The following is a 21,056-nucleotide window of genomic DNA, read 5'->3' as shown; positions in this document are numbered from 1 at the left end:
TGAGACTATAAATTGTTTTTCAATAGGACAATCACCCAAAATACACCTCCAGGCCGTGTAAAGGCTATTTGACCAAGAAGGAGAGTGATGGAGTGCTGCATCAGATGACATGGCCTCCATAATCAGCCGACCTCAACCCAATTGAGATGGTTAGGGATGAGTTGGACCGCAGAGTGAAGGAAAAGCAGCCAACAAGTGCTCAGCATATGTGGGAACTCCTTCAAGACTGTTTGAAAAGCATTCCTCATGAATCTTGTTGAGAGAATGCCAAGAGTGTGCAAATCTATCATCAAGGCAAAGGGTGACTACTCATAAAATAGTTTTGGATTTGTTTAAAACTTTTTTTTGGTTATTACATGATTCCATATGTGTTATTTCATAGTTTTGATGTCTTCACTATTATTAGTAAAAATAGTAAAAATAAAGAAAAACCCTTGAATGAGTAGGTGTGTCCAAACTTTTGACTGGTACTGAAAATGCTTTTGATGATTAAAGTCAATTTCCTTCCTTTGTCATGAGGACAAATCTACAAAACAGCTCTACAATATGCATGCATATTGAATTAATTTAGCCAAGTTACATTTAATAGCTCCCTTAAAGTTATAGAAACAGGCCAAAAAAAGCTGAATTCATCTCTGTTGTCACCATACCACATCTTCCTGCTGAGTAGCATTCAGCCTCACCTGCTAACTCCAAGCTGTTGGACCCAAGAGGTTCGGAACATCAGGTCACCATCTTTAAACGTCTCTGATGGGACTTCCGGCTCCACCCCCTTTGTTCCCAATGGTAACAAACGCTGACAAATAGTGTTCTGTCGGGGGGCACAGTCGCAACTTTTTGTCGCATTACCCCGGTCTGTTTTTAACTGGCCCACTAAATGCTCTACTTTGGAGTATGTTCTTCTCAACCTCTTCTTCTTCTGTCCTCTCTGAGCTCCAACAACAGCTGACAAGAGAGGGAGGGAGGGAGGGAAGGTTATAAACTAGAGGAAGAAGAATGTTGTGTACTCAGGTATAGCGATTAGTTGATTTAGAATGGCCTCTAAATTTAGTGTGAGCTGTCTCGGGGCCGTGGCCAACCGGCTCTGTATGTAATTGTGCTTAGCCAAGCATAATCTGGCATTTTAGCTTAATTATCCCAGTCCCTGCTGGTGCAGAGTAGGGAGGATGGACCGCTGATGAATGGTGGGTAATATGACAGCCATGCAGCACATACCAGCCCCCTCCTCAACTCGGTGTGTTGCGCACACACACGCCGATGCATGTATACAAACACACGCGTCACATGCACACACAAACACAGACACACACTTCTTCCGTAGGGGGACAGCAGCAGAGGAGAAGCCTCCTGTCTGTCTGTGTCTCTGTCTGTCCTGCCCTGGGCCCCCAGGCTACTGAGGAGAGCTCCTGTCTCAGTTATTCATGCTTTAGACTCATTGTCATCAATCCATCTACTGTTGCTTCACTGAAATGGAGCGGTCTCCTCTGTACCAAACTTATAGTGCCTTCAGAAAGTATTCACACCGCTTGACTTGTTCCACATTTTGTTGTGTTACAGCCTGATTTTAAAATTGATTCAATTGAGATTTTGTGTCACTGGCCTACACACAATTCCCCATAATGCCAAAGTGGAATTATGTTTTTAGAATTTTTTACAAACTAATACAAAATAAAAAGCTGAAATGTCTTGACTCAATAAGTATCCTAAAAAGTCACATAAGTTGCATGGGTATTAAAACACATTACTGAGTATCACTTTCCATATTTTCAAGCATAGTGGTGGCTGCATCATGTTATGGGTATGCTTGTAATCGTTAAGGACTAGGGAGTTTTTCAGGATAAAGACCTGGTTGTCTGCTTTTTCACCAGACACAGAGATTAATGAACCTTTCAGCAGGACAATAACCTAAAACACAAGTCCAAATCTACACTGTAGTTGCTTACCAAGAAGACAGTGAATGTTCCTGAGTGGCCGAGTTACAGTTTTGACTTAAATCTACTTAAAACTCTATGGCAAGACCTAAAAATTGGTTGTCTAGCAATGATCAACAAACAATTTGACAGAGCATGAAGAATTGTGAAGAATATAATGGGCAAATGTTGCACAATCCAAAGCTCTTAGAGACATACCCAGTAAGACTGACAGCTGTAATAGCTGCCAAAGGTTATTCTACAAAGTATTGACTCTGGGGTGTGAATACTTATATAAATTAGATGTTTCTGTATTTCATTTTCAGTAAATGTGCAAACATTTAAAAAAACATGTTTTCACTTTGTCATTATGGTTATTGTGTGTAGATGGGTGAGAAGAAAACAAATAGTTAATCCATTTTGAATTCAGGCTATAACCCAACAAAAATATGGGGGTATGAATACTTTCTGAAGGCACTGTATTGACTGTGTAGAGCTCTGAAACATAAGGAAACATTGACATGCCTGCCTGTGTCTGTTTCTGTGTCAGGCAGCGAATCCGGGCTGTACCCTGGAGGACTTTGTGCGGTGGTACTCCCCCAGGGACTACGTTAAGGAGGAGGTGGTGGATGAGAGCGGGGACACGGTGGTCAGGGGCGACCTGAGTGCCAGGATGAAGATCCCGGGGAACATGTGGATGGAGGCGTGAGCCACAGCCAAGACCACCCCTGCTCGCAGACAGAGACGCCTGTTTGACGACACCAAGGAGGCTGAGAAGGTATGGACATAGGAGCATTTAGAATAGTATTGTCCATTGTAACTTAATGAACAGAGAAAGCATTGTCTAGTATGCTGAGAAGGTAGGCATCGGTGAGCACCGAACAGAAGTAGGATGAAGTTGCCCGTCAATATTGACTTGAGTTCAGTTTGGGTTTTTTCCCACCAAGGATTTGGGGAGAATAAACTGAGTTTGGGATTTTTCCAATGAAGGTTAGGATTTGGGGAGGATAAGCTGTGTTTGGGGAGGATACGTTTAGTTTGGGGTTTTCCCCCCAAGGTTAGGATTTGTTGCCTGGCTACCCAAACTCCTTGCTCCGGCCAAACGCTATGCCATGCCCACGGATGTTAGTTTTTCTCTGCAATGAATCTGGATTTGGACAAGAGCCAGAATACACGTGGGTAAAGCGGCATTTTGACATTCGTCATTACTTTTGATACTTTGATTGGTTAGAGATGATCCAATTGCTGATGAATTTGTTTTGTACAACACCCCTGACATCACCACAAATGACTTCAACGATTGCAGTCTCAGACTGAAGTATGTAGCGAACTTAGAGCAGCGAATGAATTCACTTTGAGTTGTCAGGCAGTAGAATTTGGGTAGGATAAGTTCAGTTAGGATTTTTTCACCCCAAGGTTAGGGTTTGGGGAGGATGAGCTGTGCCTAAGGGCAGCTTCTATCCAAAGCCATTGTGCATTGTCAATCACTGACTATGATTTAAACGTCAACTGCACTTCCTGATTTGGCCTTGTTTTTCATCAATGCTCATTAAGAAATGCTAGCGGCCATGACAGAAGGCAAACAAGGGTTGTCTTGGGGGTGTGGTTTGATGTGGGTGTTTCTTGGGTGTGTCTTTGCCATTCAATCACAACAAACAAGGACCGTAGTCAGCCAGTTCGTGTTGAAACATTATTGAATGAAAGCTGGTAGCATGCATCAAGCATGTCATTGGGTTTGATTGCTTATAAGCTAGCTAGTTAGCTAACATTAGCTAGCAGGAATCAAACTTGTCTTCAGGTGCAACATTAGCTATACAAATCTTCTCACTTAACGTGTTAGGTAGAGGCTATGTATTTAACTAGTTACGTCACAGTATCATTGGCTATGCTGCTATGATACTAGACTATTAAATAATGACATGTAGCTAGCTAGCTTGCTATGAACAAAATTCTGCTACTTTACCAACAACACACCAGTCTCAGGTTTGACAGTTGACAGCCTAAGTAGAAGCTAGTCGAATTGAATCCATATCCTGGCCATCTGCCCATGATCGTTGAACAACTTTATGGAATCACATTTTCAGTAGAGTAGCTATTTCCAAAGCAAAGGCAATTACTAACCACTGTCTGGGGAAGATGTTCCAGTGGTCTCCGCCCGCCCGGGGCACTGGGTCCTGCAAAGCGAACTCACCCAGTCTTTTCCCAGAAAACTCAGTGCCACCACGTGTTAATAGGCAAAAAGGGGCATGAATTGTTGACATAATTGTAATCCAAACCCAACCTTCATGTACTCATTGTGATGCACTCAGGTTCCAAATTCCATTTTAGACAAGACTGACTGACTTTGTAGTACATTTTTACACTAGAATAAATGTTTCTGACTCATATTGATGCCACATAGGCCATTTTTTCAAAGGGATTTGTTGTTTTTTAGGGGCATTAATTTTTTTTATATCACTAGGTGAAAAAGGCATCTGACTGTGACAGGTAATACTTTTCCATTTTGAGCTGCTAGACTGAGACTCAGTGAATGACAGCTCCACCTGTCCTGAAGCTCAGGGCTGCCAGCTCAGAGAACTGACCCCTCCCAGGTTCACTACACACTCTGCCTGTTTGTCCCTGTTTCAGCCAATCACCACACAGCGCTGGTAGAAGTAGGTCAGAACACAAGGTGTCCCTGCTATGAGACACACACACACACACACACACACACACACACACACACACACACACACACACACACACACACACACACACACACACACACACACACACACACACACACACACACACACACACACACACACACAGGTGTCCCTCCCCTCCCTGCCACGGGTCCCCTCGCTGAGAGTTTAAACTGAGTTCAGGGGAACCTTGCTGGGCCTTGGAAGGTCGGTCATCATCTAGCCTATAGCACTGCGTCCTTCATCCGTCTGCCGCCAGCCAGCCAGCTCTTTTGGGTAAACTCCAGGTGCACCGATTTAGTTTGGAATTCATTTTCTGATTGACATTTTTTTTGCTGCTCCACTAAGTTGTCCTCTTAGGTAGGTAGACGACAGCAGTGCTTCTATATTCCACACTCCTCTGATTGCAGTCAAGATCATCACCACAAGGAAGTCACTCTGCGACATCTTAAGAGCGTGGCGCTGTCCCGTTTGTTCTATCCCTGTGCAACAGAGCCCGAAGGAGCGCGGCGCTGTGTCGTTTGTTCTATCCCTGTGCAACAGAGCCTGAAGGAGCGTGGCGCTGTGTCGTTTGTTCTATCCCTGTGCAACAGAGCCTGAAGGAGCGTGGCGCTGTCCCGTTTGTTCTATCCCTGTGCAACAGAGCCTGAAGGAGCGTGGCGCTGTGTCGTTTGTTCTATCCCTGTATAACAGAGCCTGAAGGAGCGTGGCGCTGTCCCGTTTGTTCTATCCCTGTGCAACAGAGCCTGAAGGAGCGTGGCGCTGTGTCGTTTGTTCTATCCCTGTGTAACAGAGCCTGAAGGAGCGCGGCGCTGTGTCGTTTGTTCTATCCCTGTGCAACAGAGCCTGAAGGAGCGTGGCGCTGTGTCGTTTGTTCTATCCCTGTATAACAGAGCCTGAAGGAGCGTGGCGCTGTCCCGTTTGTTCTATCCCTGTGCAACAGAGCCTGAAGGAGCGTGGCGCTGTGTCGTTTGTTCTATCCCTGTGCAACAGAGCCTGAAGGAGCGTGGCGCTGTCCCGTTTGTTCTATCCCTGTGCAACAGAGCCTGAAGGAGCGTGGCGCTGTGTCGTTTGTTCTATCCCTGTGCAACAGAGCCTGAAGGAGCGTGGCGCTGTCCCGTTTGTTCTATCCCTGTGCAACAGAGCCTGAAGGAGCGTGGCGCTGTCCCGTTTGTTCTATCCCTGTGTAACAGAGCCTGAAGGAGCGTGGCGCTGTGTCGTTTGTTCTATCCCTGTGCAACAGAGCCTGAAGGTGCGTGGCGCTGTCCCGTTTGTTCTATCCCTGTGCAACAGAGCCTGAAGGAGCGTGGCGCTGTCCCGTTTGTTCTATCCCTGTGCAACAGAGCCTGAAGGAGCGTGGCGCTGTCCCGTTTGTTCTATCCCTGTGCAACAGAGCCTGAAGGAGCGTGGCGCTGTGTCGTTTGTTCTATCCCTGTATAACAGAGCCTGAAGGAGCGTGGCGCTGTGTCGTTTGTTCTATCCCTGTGCAACAGAGCCTGAAGGAGCGTGGCGCTGTCCCGTTTGTTCTATCCCTGTGCAACAGAGCCTGAAGGAGCGTGGCGCTGTGTCGTTTGTTCTATCCCTGTATAACAGAGCCTGAAGGAGCGTGGCGCTGTGTCGTTTGTTCTATCCCTGTGTAACAGAGCCTGAAGGAGCGCGGCGCTGTGTCGTTTGTTCTATCCCTGTGCAACAGAGCCTGAAGGAGCGTGGCGCTGTGTCGTTTGTTCTATCCCTGTGTAACAGAGCCTGAAGGAGCGTGGCGCTGTCCCGTTTGTTCTATCCCTGTGCAACAGAGCCTGAAGGAGCGTGGCGCTGTGTCGTTTGTTCTATCCCTGTATAACATAGCCTGAAGGAGCGTGGCGCTGTCCCGTTTGTTCTATCCCTGTGCAACAGAGCCTGAAGGAGCGTGGCGCTGTGTCGTTTGTTCTATCCCTGTGTAACAGAGCCTGAAGGAGCGTGGCGCTGTGTCGTTTGTTCTATCCCTGTGCAACAGAGCCTGAAGGTGCGTGGCGCTGTCCCGTTTGTTCTATCCCTGTGCAACAGAGCCTGAAGGAGCGTGGCGCTGTCACGTTTGTTCTATCCCTGTGCAACAGAGCCTGAAGGAGCGTGGCGCTGTCCCGTTTGTTCTATCCCTGTGCAACAGAGCCTGAAGGAGCGTGGCGCTGTCCCGTTTGTTCTATCCCTGTGCAACAGAGCCTGAAGGTGCGTGGCGCTGTGTCGTTTGTTCTATCCCTGTGCAACAGAGCCTGAAGGTGCGTGGCGCTGTGTCGTTTGTTCTATCCCTGTGCAACAGAGCCTGAAGGAGCGTGGCGCTGTGTCGTTTGTTCTATCCCTGTGCAACAGAGCCTGAAGGAGCGTGGCGCTGTGTCGTTTGTTCTATCCCTGTGCAACAGAGCCTGAAGGAGCGTGGCGCTGTGTCGTTTGTTCTATCCCTGTGCAACAGAGCCTGAAGGAGCGTGGCGCTGTGTCGTTTGTTCTATCCCTGTGCAACAGAGCCTGAAGGAGCGTGGCGCTGTCCCGTTTGTTCTATCCCTGTGCAACAGAGCCTGAAGGAGCGTGGCGCTGTGTCGTTTGTTCTATCCCTGTGCAACAGAGCCTGAAGGAGCGTGGCGCTGTGTCGTTTGTTCTATCCCTGTGCAACAGAGCCTGAAGGAGCGTGGCGCTGTGTCGTTTGTTCTATCCCTGTGCAACAGAGCCTGAAGGAGCGTGGCACTGTGTCGTTTGTTCTATCCCTGTGCAACAGAGCCTGAAGGTGCGTGGCGCTGTGTCGTTTGTTCTATCCCTGTGCAACAGAGCCTGAAGGAGCGTGGCGCTGTCCCGTTTGTTCTATCCCTGTGCAACAGAGCCTGAAGGAGCGTGGCGCTGTCCCGTTTGTTCTATCCCTGTGCAACAGAGCCTGAAGGAGCGTGGCGCTGTCCCGTTTGTTCTATCCCTTTGCAACAGAGCCTGAAGGAGCGTGGCGCTGTCCCGTTTGTTCTATCCCTGTGCAACAGAGCCTGAAGGTGCGTGGCGCTGTGTCGTTTGTTCTATCCCTGTGCAACAGAGCCTGAAGGAGCGTGGCGCTGTCCCGTTTGTTCTATCCCTGTGCAACAGAGCCTGAAGGAGCGTGGCGCTGTGTCGTTTGTTCTATCCCTGTGCAACAGAGCCTGAAGGAGCGTGGCGCTGTCCCGTTTGTTCTATCCCTGTGCAACAGAGCCTGAAGGAGCGCGGCGCTGTGTCGTTTGTTCTATCCCTGTGCAACAGAGCCTGAAGGGTTGTGTGTCATTAGGGTATACCAATTCAGATTGCGTTTCCGGAATCTCATCACCGACTCATACAAAAATAACGAATTACCCTGCGTTGGATTAAGAGCAGTGTCATTAAAATGCAGAGTTGCCTCTAACCAACACATTTGACCCTTCGCCAAGCCCCGCCTCCCTTTGTTGCTGTTGCAACCTCGGACAACATTTTCCCGGGAAGCCCAATTCTCCCTTCTAACCACTGACGAAATCCTGTGGTTTTAATACATAATGAAATTAAACACAGACTACTTTTTGTTTTAATAAAAATGTTGTTTAATTTATTGGCACGAAAGGAAAACAATTGATTAACAGCAAAACAAATAAATATATAAACGGTGTGCAGGTGTGACAGCATCATGTTGTGGGGGTGCTTTGCTGCAGGAAGGACTGGTGCACGTCACAAAATAGATGGCATCATAAGGTAGGAAAATTATTTGGATATATTGAAGCAACATCTCAAGACATCAGTCAGGAAGTTAAAGCTTGGTCGCAAATGGGTCTTCCAAATGGACAATGGCCCCAAGCATACTTCCAAAGTTGTGGCAAAATGGCTTAAGGACATCAGAGTCAAGGTATTGGAGTGGCCATATCAAAGCCCTGACCTCAATCCCTTAGAAAATGTGTGGGCAGAACTGAAAAAGCATGTGTGAACAAGGAGGCCTACAAACCTGACTCAGTTACACCAGCTCTGTCAGGAGGAATGGGCCAAATTTCACCCAACTTATTGTGGGAAGTTTGTGGAAGGCTACCTGAAACGTTTGACCCAAGTTAAACAATTTAAAGGCAATGCTACCAAATACTTAATTGAGTGTATGTAAACTTCTGACCCACTGGGAATGTGATGAAAGAAATAAAAGCTAAATAAATCGTTCTCTCCACTTTATTTAAGAATGTGAAATGTCAGAATAATAGTAGTGATCCTAACTGACCTAAGACAGGGAATTTTTACTATGATTAAATGTCAGGAATTGCGCCTATGTTTGTGTTGCTTCACAGTCCCCGCTGTTCCATAAGGTGTATTTTTATCTGTTTTTTAAATCTGATTCCACTGCTTGCATCAGTTACCTGATGTGGAATAGAGTTCCATGTAGTCATAGCTCTATGTAGTACTGTGCGCCTCCCATAGTCTGTTCTGTGAAGAGACCTCAGGTGGCATGTCTTGTGGGGTATGCATGGGTATCTGAGCTGTGTGCTAGTTGTTTAAACAGACAGCTCTGTGCTTTAAACAAGTCAATACCTCTCACAAATACAAGTAGTGATGAAGTCAATCTCTCCTCTACTTTGAGCCAGGAGAGATTGACATGCATATTATTAATGTTATTGTACATACAAGGGCCAGCCGTGCTGCCCTGTTCTGAGCCAATTGCAATTTTCCCAAGTCCCTCTTTTGTGGCACCTGACCACACGACTGAACAGTAGTCCAGGTGTGACAAAACTAGAGCCTGTAGGACCTGCCTTGTTGATAGTGCTGTTAAGATGGTAGAGCAGTGCTTAGTTATGGACAGACTTCTCTCCATCTTCGCTACTGTTGTATCAATATATTTTGACCATCAATATATTTTGACCGTTTACAATCCAGGGTTACTCCAAGCAGTTTAGTCACCTCAACTTGCTCAATTTCCACATTATTTATTAAAAGATTTAGTTGAGATTTAGGGTTTAGTGAATGATTTGTCCCAAATAGTTTTTGAAATATTTAGGACTAATTTATTCCTTGCCACCCATTCTGAAACTAACTGCAGCTCTTTGTTAAGTGTTGCAGTCATTTCAGTTTCTGTAGTAGCTGACGTGTATAGTGTTTAGTCATCTGCATACTTAGACACACTGGCTTTACTCAAAGCCAGTGGCATGTTGTTAGTAAAGATTGAAAAAAGGTAAGGGGCCTAGACAGCTGCCCTGGGGAATTCCTGATTCTACCTGGATTATATTGGAGAGGCTTCCATTAAAGAACACCCTCTGTGTTCTGTTAGACAGGAAACTCTTTATCCGCAATGTAGCAGGGGGTGTAAAGCCATAACAGGACCAAGCCTGACCTGCTGAGGAGTGACGGACTCCATCCTAGCTGGAGGGGTGCTCTTATCTTATCTACCAACATAGATAGGGCTCTAACTCCTCTAGCCCCACAATGAAATAGGGTGCAGGCCAGGCAGCAGGCTGTTAGCCAACCTGCCAGCTTAGTGGAGTCTGCCAATAGCACAGTCAGTGTAGTCAGCTCAGCCATACCCATTGAGACTGTGTCTGTGCCTCGACCTAGGTTGGGCAAAACTAAACATGGCGGTGTTCGCCTTAGCAATCTTATTAGGATAAAGACCTCCTCCATTCCTGCCATTATTGAAAGAGATCGTGATACCTCACATCTCAAAATAGGGTTACTTAATGTTAGATCCCTCACTTCAAAGGCAGTCATAGTCAATGAACTAATCACTGATCATAATCTTGATGTGATTGGCCTGACTGAAACATGGCTTAAGCCTGATGAATTTACTGTGTTAAATGAGGCCTCACCTCCTGGTTACACTAGTGACCATATCCCCCGTGCATCCCGCAAAGGCGGAGGTGTTGCTAACATTTACGATAGCAAATTTCAATTTACAAAAAAAAAAATGGCGTTTTCGTCTTTTGAGCTTCTAGTCATGAAATCTATGCAGCCTACTCAATCACTTTTTATAGCTACTGTTTACAGGCCTCCTGGGCCATATACAGCGTTCCTCTCTGAGTTTCCTGAATTCCTATCAGACCTTGTAGTCATAGCAGATCATATTCTAATTTTTGGTGATTTTAATATTCACATGGAGAAGTCCACAGACCCACTCCAAAAGTATTTCAGAGCCATCATCGACTCAGTGGGTTTTGTCCAACATGTCTCTGGACCTACTCACTGCCACAGTCATACTCTGGACCTAGTTTTGTCCCATGGAATAAATGTTGTAGATCTTAATGTTTTTCCACATAATCCTGGACTATCGGACCACCATTTTATTACGTTTGCAATCGCAACAAATAATCTGCTCAGACCCCAACCAAGGAGCATCAAAAGTCGTGCTATAAATTCTCAGACAACACAAAAATTCCTTGATGCCCTTCCAGACTCCTTCTGCCTACCCAAGGACGTCAGAGGACAAAAATCAGTTAACCACCTAACTGAGGAACTCAATTTAACCTTGCGCAATACCCTAGATGCAGTTGCACCCCTAAAAACGAAAAACATTTGTCATAAGAAACTAGCTCCCTGGTATACAGAAAATACCCGAGCTTTGAAGCAAGCTTCCAGGAAATTGGAACGGAAATGGCGCCACACCAAACTGGAAGTCTTCCGACTAGCTTGGAAAGACAGTACCGTGCAGTACCGAAAAGCCCTCACTGCTGCTCGATCATCCTACTTTTCCAACTTAATCGAGGAAAATAAGAACAATCCAAAATTTCTTTTTGATACTGTTGCGAAACTAACTAAAAAGCAGCATTCCCCAAGAGAGGATGGCTTTCACTTCAGCAGTAATAAATTCATGAACTTCTTTGAGGAAAAGATCATGACCATTAGAAAGCAAATTACGGACTCCTCTTTGAATCTGCGTATTCCTCCAGGGCTTAGCTGTCCTGGATCTGCACAGCTCTGCGAGGGCCTGGGATCGGGAGAGACACTTAAGTGTTTTAGTACTATATCTCTTGACACAATGATGAAAATAATCATGGCCTCTAAACCTTCAAGCTGCATACTGGATCCTATTCCTACTAAACTGCTGAAGGAGCTGCTTCCTGTGCTTGGCCCTCCTATGTTGAACATAATAAACAGCTCTCTATCCACCGGATGTGTACCAAACTCACTAAAAGTGGCAGTGATAAAGCCTCTCTTGAAAAAGCCAAACCTTGACCCGGAAAATATAAAAAACTATCGGCCTATATCGAATCTTCCATTCCTCTCAAAAATTTTAGAAAAAGCTGTTGCGCAGCAACTCACTGCCTTTCTGAAGACAAACAATGTATACGAAATGCTTCAGTCTGGTTTTAGACCCCATCATAGCACTGAGACTGCACTTGTGAAGGTGGTAAATGACCTTTTAATGGCGTCAGACCGAGGCTCTGCATCTGTCCTCGTGCTACTAGACCTTAGTGCTGCCTTTGACACCATCGATCACCACATTCTTTTGGAGAGACTGGAAACCCAAATTGGTCTACACGGACAAGTTCTGGCCTGGTTTAGATCTTACCTGTCGGAAAGATATCAGTTTGTCTCTGTGAATGGTCTGTCCTCTGACAAATCAACTGTACATTTCGGTGTTCCTCAAGGTTCCGTTTTAGGACCACTATTGTTTTCACTATATATTTTACCTCTTGGGGATGTTATTCGAAAACATAATGTTAACTTTCACTGCTATGCGGATGACACACAGCTGTACATTTCAATGAAACATGGTGAAGCCCCAAAATTGCCCTTGCTAGAAGCCTGTGTTTCAGACATAAGGAAGTGGATGGCTGAAAACTTTCTACTTTTAAACTCGGACAAAACAGAGATGCTTGTTCTAGGTCCCAAGAAACAAAGAGATCTTCTGTTAAATCTGACAATTCATCTTGATGGTTGTAAAGTCGTCTCAAATAAAACTGTGAAGGACCTCGGCGTTACTCTTGACCCTGATCTCTCTTTTGACGAACATATCAAGACTGTTTCAAGGACAGCTTTTTTCCATCTACGTAACATTGCAAAAATCAGAAATTTTCTGTCCAAAAATGATGCAGAAAAATTAATCCATGCTTTTGTTACTTCTAGGTTAGACTACTGCAATGCTCTACTTTCCGGCTACCCGGATAAAGCACTAAATAAACTTCAGTTAGTGCTAAATACGGCTGCTAGAATCCTGACTAGAACCAAGAAATTTGATCATATTACTCCAGTGCTAGCTTCCCTACACTGGCTTCCTGTTAAGGCAAGGGCTGATTTCAAGGTTTTACTGTTAACCTATAAAGCGTTACATGGGCTTGCTCCTACCTATCTTTCCGAGTTGGTCCTGCCGTACATACCAATACGTACGCTACGGTCACAAGACGCAGGCCTCCTAATTGTCCCTAGAATTTCTAAGCAAACAGCGGGAGGCAGGGCTTTCTCCTATAGATCTCCATTTTTATGGAACAGTCTGCCTACCCATGTGAGAGACGCAGACTCGGTCTCAACCTTTAAGTCTTTACTGAAGACTTATCTCTTCAGTAGGTCATATGATTGAGTGTAGTCTGGCCCAGGAGTGTGAAGGTGAACGGAAAGGCTCTGGAGCAACGAACCGCCCTTGCTGTCTCTGCCAGGCCGGTTCCCCTCTCTCCACTGGGATTCTCTGCCTCTAACCCTGTTACAGGGGCTGAGTCACTGGCTTGCTGGTGCTCTTTCATGCCGTCCCTAGGAGGGGTGCGTCACTTGAGTGGGTTGAGTTACTGACGTGATCTTCCTGTCTGGGTTGGCGCCCCCCCTTGGTTTGTGCTGTGGTGGAGACCTTTGTGGGCTATACTCGGCCTTGTCTCAGGATTGTAAGTTGGTGGTTGAGGATTTCCCTCTAGTGGTGCGGGGGCTGTGCTTTGGCAAAGTGGGTGGGGTTATATCCTTCCTGTTTGGCCCTGTCTGGGGGTTTCTTCGGATGGGGCCACAGTGTCTCCTGACCGCTCCTGTCTCAGCCTCCAGTATTTATGCTGCAGTAGTTTATGTGTCGGGGGGCTAGGGTCAGTTGGTTACCTGGAGTACTTCTCCTGTCTTATCCAGTGTCCTGTGTGAATTTAAGTATGCTCTCTCTAATTCTCTCGTTCTCTCTTTCTCTCTGAGAACCTGAGCCCTAGGACCATACGTCAGGACTACCGGGCATGATGACACCTTGCTGTCCCCAGTCCGCCTGGCCTTGCTGCTATTCCAGTTTCAACTGTTCTGCCTGCGGTTACGGAACCCCTACCTGTCCCAGACCTGCTGTTTTCAACTCTTAATGATCGGCTATGAAAAGCCAACTGAGATTTATTCCTGATTATTATTTGACCATGCTTGTCATTTATGAACATTTTGAAAATCTTGGCGCTCTCTAATTTTCTCCTTCTCTCTTTCTTTCTCTCGGAGGACCTGAGCCCTAGGACCATACGTCGGGACTACCGGCCGTGGTGACTCCTTGCTGTCCCCAGTCCGCCTGGCCTTGCTGCTATTCCAGTTTCAGCTGTTCTGCCTGCGGTTATGGAACCGCCACCTGTCCCAGACCTGTTGTTTTTCAACTCTTGATGATCGGCTATGAAAAGCCAACTGAAAATTATTCATGATTATTATTTGACCATGCTTGTCATTTATGAACATTTTTGAACATCTTGGCATAGTTCTGTTATAATCTCCACCCGGCACAGCCAGAAGAGGACTGGCCACCCCTCATAGCCTGGTTCCTCTCTAGGTTTCTTCCTAGGTTTTGGCCTTTCTAGGGAGTTTTTCCTAGCCACCGTGCTTCTACACCTGCATTACTAGCTGTTTGGGGTTTTAGGCTGGGTGTCTGTACAGCACTTCGAGATATTAGCTGATGTACGAAGGGCTATATAAAATAAAATTGATTTGATTTGATTGATAACATATACGTTTTTCCACCAACAGATTATGATCAACAATGTCAAAAGCTGCCCTAAAGTCTAACAAAACAGCCCCCACAATCTTTTTAACATCAACTTCTCTGACAATCATCAGTCATTTGTCTAAGTGCTGTGCTTGTTGAATGTCCTTCCCTATAAGGGTGCTGAAAGTCTGTTGTCAATTTGTTTACTGTAAAATAGCATTGCATAGTGCCTAGCAAAAGTATTCAAACCCCCCCCCCCCCCCCCTCCTTGGCGTTTTTCCTGTTTTGTTGCATTACAACCTGTAATTTGAATGGATTTCTATTTGGATTTCATGTAATGGACATACACAAAATAGTCCAAATTGGTGAAGTGAAATGAAAAAAATGTAAAACGGAAAAGTGGTATGTGCATATTTATTAACCCCCTTTTGCTATTAAGCCTTAAATAAGATCTGGTGCAACCAATTATCTTCAGAAGTCACATAATTAGTTCAATAAAGTCCATCTGTGTCACATGATCTGTCACATGATATCAGTATATACAGTATATACCTGTTCTGAAAGGCCCCAGAGTCTGCAACACCACTAAGCAAGGGGCAAAACCAAACAAGCGGCACCATGAAGACCAAGGAGCTCTCCAAACAGGTCAGGGACAACGTTGTGGAGAAGTGAGGTAGGCAATAAATAGGCCATAGGAGCGAATATTACAATTTAGCAGATTAACACTGGAGTGATAAATCATCAGATGATCATGTGCAAGTAGAGATACTGGTGTGCAAAAGAGCAGAAAGGTAAATAAATAAAAACAGTAAGGGGATGAGGTAGGTAAATTGGGTGGGCTGTTTACAGATGGACTATGTACAGCTGCAGCGATCGGTGAACCCTGAGAACACCATCCCCACAGTGAAGCATGGTAGTGGCAGCATCATGCTGTGGGGGTGTTTTTCATTGGCAGGGACTGGGAAACTGGTCAGAATTGAAGGAATGATGGATGGCGCTAAATACAGGGAAATTCTTCAGGGAAACCTGTTTGTCTTCCAGAGATTTGAGACTGGGACGGAGGTTCACCTTCCAGCAGGACAATGACCTTAAGCATACTGCTAAAGCAACACTCAAGTGGTTTAAGGGGAAACATTTAAATGTCTTGGAATGGCCTAGTCAAAGCCCAGACCTCAATCCAATTGAGAATCTGTGGTATGACTTAAAGATTTGCTGTACACCAGCGGAACCCATCCAACTTGAAGAAGCTGGAGCAGTTTTGCCTTGAAGAATGGGCAAAAATCCCAGTGGCTAGATGTGCCAAGCTTATAGAGACATACCCCAAGAAACTTGCAGCTGTAATTGCTGTAAAAGGTGCTTCTACAAAGTATTGACTTTGGGGGGGTGAATAGTTATACACATTCAAGTTTTCTGTTTTTTTGTCTTATTTCTTGTCTGTTTCACAATGAAAAATATTTTGCATCTTCAAAGTGGTACGCATGTTGTGTAAATCAAATGATAAAAACATTTTTAAAAACAAAATTTTAATTCCAGGTTGTAAGGCAACAAAATTGGGAAACTGCCAAGGGGGTGAATACTTTCGCAAGCCACAGTATCTGGTCAAAAAAAATAATCTACAACTTTACTAAGGGTTGGTAACAAGCTGATTCGTCGACTATTTGAGCTAGTAAAGGGTGCTTTACTATTCTTAGGTAGCGGAATGACTTTTTCTTCCCTCCAGGCCTGAGGGCACACACTTTCTAGTAGGCTTACATTGAAGATATAGCAAATAGGAGTGGCAATATCGTCCGCTGCTATCCTCAGTAATTTTCCACCCATGTTGTCAGACTTTGGTGGCTTGTCATTATTGGTAGACAACAATACTTTTTTAACCCCTTCCACACTCACTTTACGGAATACAAAATTACAATTATTGTCTTTCATAACTGGATCAGATATACTTGGATGTGTAGTTTGTTGCTGGCATGTCATCCCTAAATTTGCTATCTTGCCAATGAAAAAATCATTAAAGTAGTTGGCAATCTCAGTCAATTTTGTTATGAATGAGCCATCTGATTCAATGAATGATGGAGCTGAGTTTGCCTTTTTTCCCAAAATGTCATTGAAGGTGCTCCAAAGCTTTTTACACTCATCCATTGTCATTTATCTTTGTTTAATAGTGTCATTTCCTTTTCTTTGTATTTCTGTTATGGATACAGGTATCCTGTGTGTGTGTGTGTGTGTGTGTGTGTATCCTGTGTGTGTATTTATTTTCTTTCCTTCTCCCCTCACAGGTGGAAATAATCATTCCCCACTCAGTCACCAATCAGTCGTTAATCAGAAGACACACCTCCTCCTGTTTCCATTACCCAATCACATCCCCTTTCTCTTGGTTTAAAAACCCACTCAGTTGTTTTCTCTAGAGCTCAATCTCTCTGTCATGCATCTCTCTGTAGATCTCTTGTTTTTGCAACTACATGTCACTTTGTCCGTTACCCTGTGAGAATTGTTTTGTTATGGTGTTTGACTGTTTGTTTGATGGTGGGAAAAGGGGGTACCAAGACAAGTCGCCAATGGGCATACATTACCCGTAGGAATACTTTGTTTAAGAACACTAGTTAGAACTGGGCGGACCACCCACTGTATTTTTTGGTTAGTTAGTTAGTTGTTTTTGAAGTAGGCTAGTCTAGATTAGGGGTGTTTTTGAATACTTATAATTTCTTTCCTTGCGTCCAGCTCAGCCCCTTTTCCCGCTCCCCCATTACCGTGCGTTTACAAATAAACCATGAGTGTTTGATGGTAGATTTATGTTGTCTGTGTTTATTCGTTCTCACTGTTTCTTTTTCACTGTTATAATTTGCATGAGTTGTTATGGGTCTCGTTGCCATCCCCCCTAGACTGTAGAGCCAAAGGGATTCGTAACAATTTCATTTAGTCACATGATTTTGAAATTTGCAGTACGTTTGCCAATCGGTTTTGCAGCCAGACTTATTTGCCATTCCTTTTGCCTAATCAAATCACATTTTATTGGTCACATACACATGGTTAGTAGATGTTAACACGAGTGTAGCGAAATGCTTGTGCTTCTAGTTCCGACAGTGCATTAATATCTAACAAGTAATCTTACAATTCCACAACTACCTAATACACACAAATCTAAAGGGATGGAGTATGAATATGTACATATAAATATATGGATGATCGATAACCGAGCGTGGCATAGGCAAGATGGTATAAAATACAGTATATACACATGAGATGAGTATGTAAGATATGTTAACATTATTAAAGTGGCATTATTAAAGTGACTACTGATACATTTATTAATGTGGCCAATGATTTCAAGATTTTTATTTCTGTCTGCGCGACTTATGAAGAATCCTGTGGCTGTACCGACTCCGACAACATATCCCAAGAGAGCCATGTTTCCGTGAAACAGAGAATGTTTCAATCTGAAACTTTTGTACGATGGGGATAGTAGATTGACATAGGCTAGTGCTTTTGCTGTTTGTTAGGCCTACTCATCTTGTTTGCCGACAAAAATTGTAAATCTGGACAGTTCTTCAAATATCTTCAATATGCACCTCAGACTTGGATAAGGACGCGCACAGTTGCGTCCCTGATGTGTCTGTCTTCACTTGTAGCCTGTAGGAAACACCCGATCATATGATGGAGAGTGATGTAAGTGAGCAGTGATTCGGAGCACTCAGCACTCTGGGAGAAGGGCACAATGTCCACTGGCCACAAAAGGCATGGATTCTTTTAGGGTGCATTACGGCCACACATAGGGGATGCCGCCGTGACATTCTAGGCATTAAATTGTGAATGAGTTACTGATGTAATGTGTACAGCCTGCGCAAAAAAACAAAGCAGAGCTCATGCCTTTTCAAGCAACTTTTTTCTCATCATTATTAGATGCCCAACGTAGCCCAACGTTTGTGGAACAACTAAAGTTACATTAATAACTCTAATCATACCCATTTCTTTGTTAAACACTCAACACAGAATAGCCGTATGTGCGCAATCTCTCATCGTTTGGAGAAAATATCCTTTCTATTTAATTCAGCTTTGTTCAATTGTATTCTTCATACTATAAAATAATGCCACGGAATTCTAAGCAAATCTTGTCTGCTAAATTAACTAATGTAGCCCACAGCCATTTGGCATAGCCAGATTATTATTATTATTATTATTATTATACCTTTATTTCAACAAGGAACACAGACTGAGACCAAGGTCTCTTTTACAGCTGGGCACTGCGTATACATGTTTAAACATACAGTTTAGGTACAATGATTAAGAAACTACACAAGACAAACAAAGCGATCACAGATAATACAAAACAAATACGGCAACAGATTACATTTACACATGTTATTCCCCTAACAGCACAAGAGCTTGCATTACCCGAAACAGTTACAAGCAATATAAAAATCCTCCAATAAATATTTAAAATTGGCAAGGGGGACAAGAGTCTCAAGTTTAAGTTTAGTCTGCGGGCTATTCCATAGGCAAGGAGCGTAACAGGAAAAGGCAGCCATACCCAACTCCGCGGAAATCGCATGGGCCTCAAGTGTAATCCATGCTTGAGACCTGGTTTTAGGAATTCTAATTCTAATATTGATGAGTGATGATAAATAAGAAGGTAGTTTATTCAGAAGTGCTTTATAGACAAACACGAGAGCATGTTGTTCTCGTCTCACGGACAGCGAAGTCCAACCCACATTTTGATATAAAACACAGTGGTGAGTTATGTAGCTAGCACCCATAATAATAAACCTAAGTGCGCAATGATAAGTAGCATTCAGCAATTTAAGTGTTGATGACGTACCATGCATGTAAATAATATCCCCATAATCTATAACAGACATAAAAGTAGCTTGCACAATTTGCCTTCTATTTGTAGAGGACAAACATGTCCTGTTTCTATAGAGGAAGCCTAGCTTGATTTTTAGCCATTTACAAAGTTCATCAATATCCATTTTAAAAGACAGTTTATCATCCAACCATATCCCTAAGTATTTATATGCAGAGACCTGATTAATTTGAGAACCATCTAAGCTCGTAAGTGCAAGTGTATTTTCAACCAACTTTTTGAACCTATTAAAAATCATAAAATGTGTTTTCTTTGCATTTAAAACAAGTTTCAGCTGTATAAAAGACCCTTGTAATGTCTTATCTGTCTCCAATAATGATAATGCTTGGGCAGCCGTTGACGCGATAGACTACATGACAGTGTCATCAGCATATAAATTAATTTGACACTTTCTTATCTCATCACCGATATTGTTTATGTAGAGCGTGAACAGTAATGGACCAAGTATAGAACCTAGTGGGACCCCTTTAACCAACTCCAATGGCTCCGACTGGATGCCGTCGACTCTAACAGCCTGACTTCTGTCCTTAGACAGTCATGAAACCAACGACAGGACCTAACATAAGGACAACTCAAAGTAAGCTATTCTGTTCTTCTGAAATAGACTACATTTTCTTCATATCGTGCTTCTTTAGACCTGTCTAAAATAAATAATGGATTTATTGTGAAGGTGTAGGCTATATTACATGGATTTATTAGGCTTTATAAAATGTAGATATTCCAAAGGTCTGCATCAGTGGATGTGTGGAAGCCAGGGGATGCTAAATGTGTTTGTTAAAATCTCTCTGGTACAACGCTAGGGTCCCACCTCGACAACAGCCAGTGAAATTGCAGGGCGCCAAATTCAAAACAACAGAAATCCCATAATTAAAATTCCTCAAACATACAAGTATTATACACCATTTTAAAGAAAAACTAATTGTAAATCCAACCACAGTGTCCGATTTCAAAAAGGCTTTACTGCGAAAGCACACCATGCGATTATGTTAGGTCAGCGCCTAGTCACAGAAAACCATACAGCCATTTTCCAGCCAAGGAGAGGGCTCACAAAAGTCAGAAATAGCGATTAAATTAATCACTAACCTTTGATCTTCATCAGATGGCACTCATAGGACTTCATGTTACACAATACATGTATGTTTTGTTCGATAAAGTTCATATTTATATCCAAAAATCTCAGTTTACATTGGCGCGTTATGTTCAGAAATGCATTGTCTCAAACAAACATCCGGTGAAAGTGCAGAGAGCCACATCAAATGACAGAAATACTCATCATAAACATTGATCTAAGATACAAGTGTTTAACATACGATTAAAGATAAACTTCTCCTTAATGCAACCGCTGTGTCAGATTTCAAAAACGCTTTATGGCAAAAGCACACCATGCAATTATGTTAGGTTAGCGCCTAGCCACAGAAAACCATACAGCCATTTTCCAACCAAGGAGAGGTGTCAAAGTCAGAAATAGCGTTAAAATGAATCACTTAACTTTGATGATCTTCATCTGGTGGCACTCCCAGGTCTCCATGTTAGACAACAAATGTTTGTTTTGTTCGATAAAGTTAATCTTTATGTCCAAATACCTCCTTTTTGTTTGCGTGTTTAGTCCAGTAATCCAAATGCACAAGGCGCACTAAGTCCAGACAAAGTCAAAAAAGTTCCATTACAGTTTAAGAAACATGTCAAACGATGTATAGAATCAATCTTTAGGATGTTTTTATTATAAATCTTCAATAATATTCCAACCGGACAATTAATTTGTCATTAGAAATGAA

At 43.7% G+C, this 21,056-nt stretch overlaps 1 long non-coding RNA gene and 1 pseudogene across 1 annotated transcript; both read left to right on the top strand.

Moving 5' to 3' along the window:
* The window catches only part of LOC139538273 (rab3 GTPase-activating protein catalytic subunit-like), a 40,259-nt pseudogene extending 34,815 nt beyond the window's left edge, over positions 1–5,444 (top strand).
* Positions 5,445–7,819: 2,375 nt separating this feature from the next.
* On the top strand, positions 7,820–17,206 carry LOC139539029 (uncharacterized). The gene is made up of 2 exons (XR_011667857.1): positions 7,820–13,383; positions 13,673–17,206. It is a non-coding gene; the product is annotated as an uncharacterized lncRNA (long non-coding RNA).
* Positions 17,207–21,056: the final 3,850 nt, after the last annotated feature.

Source organism: Salvelinus alpinus, chromosome 14 (genome assembly GCF_045679555.1).
Source record: "Salvelinus alpinus chromosome 14, SLU_Salpinus.1, whole genome shotgun sequence".
NCBI lineage: Eukaryota > Metazoa > Chordata > Actinopteri > Salmoniformes > Salmonidae > Salvelinus > Salvelinus alpinus.
This window is presented reverse-complemented; position numbering and strand designations above follow the sequence as displayed.